Genomic DNA, 2516 nt, shown 5'->3' with positions numbered 1-2516 from the left:
TTTGCCAAAAGGCACCTAAAGGACTCTCAGACCATGAGAAACATGATTCTCTGGCACTGCTCATCACCTGGCCAATACCATACCTATGGTGAAGCATGGTGGTGACAGCATCATGCTGTGGGGATGTTTTTCAGCGGCAGGAACTGGGAGACTAGTCAGGATCGAGGAAAGATGAACAGAGCAAAGTACAGAGAGATCCTTGATGAAACCTGCTCCAAGCGTTCTGGACCTCAGACTGGGGCGGAGGTTGACCTTCCAACAGGACAAACGACCCTAAGCACACAGCCAAGGCAACGCAGGTATGCCTTTGTGACAAGTCTGTGAATGTCCTTGAGTGGCCCAGCCAGAGCCCAGACTTGAACCCGATCGAACATCACGGGAGGGACCTGAAAATAGCTGTGCATGGACGCTCCCCATCCAACCTGACAGAGCTTGAGAGGATCTGCTGAGAAGAATGGGAGAAATTACCGAAATACAGGTGTGCCAAGCTTGTAGCGTCATACCCAAGAAGACTTGATAGACTTGAGACTTGAGGCTGCCAAAGGTGCCTCAACGAAGTTCTGAGTAAAGGGTCTGAATACTTATGTAAATGTGATATTTCAGTTATTTCTTTTTAATTACTTTGGAAAAATTTCTAAACACCAGTTTTTGCTTTTTTATTATGGGGTATTGTGTATAGATTGATGATTAAAAAAAAGAATGTAATCCATTTTAAAATATGGCTGTAACGTAGCAAAATGTGGAAAAAGTGAAGGGGTGTGAACACTCTCTGAATGCACTGTGACTCTCTCTTGACAACATCCAGTGAATTGACCTCCACTGCCTTCTGTGGCAGAGAATTCCCACAGATTCACAACTCTGGGTTGAAACATTTCTCCACATCTCAGTCCTAAATGGTCGACCCTTTATTCTTAAACTGTGACCCCCAAACGGGAGAGATGGGCCTTCTGGACTCCCCAACATGGGGGACATTTGTCTTGCATCTAGCCTGTTCAATCTTTTAAGAATTGTATATGTGTCTATAAGTCACTGAGTGATACAATGTGGAAACCGTCCCTTCAGCCCAACTTGCCCACACCGGCCAACATTGTCCCAGCTACACTAGTCCCACCATCCTGTGTTTGGCCCATATCCCTCCAAACCTGTCCTATCCATATACCTGTCCAAGTGTTGGGATAGTCCCTGTCTCAACTACCTCTTCTGGCAGCTTGTTCCATACACCCACCACCCTCTGTGTGAAAAAGTTACCCCTCAGATTCATATTAAATCTTTTTCCCTCTCTCACCTTGAATCTCTGTCCTCTGGTCCATGATTGCCCTACTCTGGGCAAGACACTGTACTCTCACTATTCCAAATGCAGACGATGGAAGAGGGGATCTTATAGAAACATATTACATTAATAAAGGATTGGACAGGCCGGATGCAGCTAAAATGTTCCCCAATTTGGGGGATTCCAGAACCTGGGGCCACACACAGTTTAAGAATAAGGGGTAGATAAGGAAAAACTTTTATTCTATCATTGACCTTCATCAGTCAGAGTAGATTTTAGTTTTAGATTTTTTAAATTTAGATTTAGAGATACAGTGCAGAAGCAGGCCCTTCGGCCCACCGGGTCCGCGCCGACCAGCGATCCCCGCACACTAACACTATCCTACACCCACTAGGGACAATTTTTACATTTGCCCAGCCAATTAACCTACATACTGTACGTCTTTGGAGTATTGAGTATAGAAGTTGGGAGGTCATGCTGCAGTCATCAGACGTTAGTGAGGCCGCATTTGGAGTATTGTGTTCAGTTCAGGGCACCATGTTATCGGAAAGATGTTGTCAAGCTGGAAAGGTTTCAGAGAGGATATACGAGGATGTTGCCAAGACTCAGGGAGATGTTGGGACAGGCTGGGACTCTATTCCTTGGAGCGCAGGAGGATGAGGGGTGATCTGATAGAGGTGTACAAAATCATGAGAGGAATAGATCGGGTAAATGCATAGAATCTCTAATCCAGGTAGCCTTCTGGTAAACCTCTTCTGAGCCCACTCCAACCTCTCCCAGCACCAAAACCCTGTAGTAGTTTAGAGATACAGTACAGAAACAGGCCCTTCGGCCCACCGAGTCCGTGCCGACCAGCGATCGCCCGTTCACACACTAGTTTAGTTTAGAGATGCAGCATGGAAACAGGTCCTTTGACTCACCAAGTCCATGCCAACCAGCGATCCCCACACTAACACTGTCCTACACACACTGGGGACAATTTTACATTTACATTAAGCCAATTAACCTAAAAACCCGCCCATCTTTGAAGTGTGGGAGGAAACCAAAGATCTCGTAGAAAACCCACGCAGGTCACGGGGAGAACGTACAAACTCCGTACAGACGGCGCCCGTAGTCAGGATCGAACCCGGGCCTCTGGCGCAGTTAGGCAGCAAATCAGGCAATACGGGCTGAAAAGATGAGGTACGAGGGGAAGCTAGCCAAGAATATAAAAAAGGACAGTAGAAGTTTCTTTGGATATGTTAAG

This window comes from Rhinoraja longicauda, chromosome 17, assembly GCF_053455715.1.
Source record: "Rhinoraja longicauda isolate Sanriku21f chromosome 17, sRhiLon1.1, whole genome shotgun sequence".
Classification (NCBI taxonomy): Eukaryota; Metazoa; Chordata; class Chondrichthyes; order Rajiformes; family Arhynchobatidae; genus Rhinoraja; species Rhinoraja longicauda.
Note: the sequence above shows the minus strand (reverse complement) of the source record.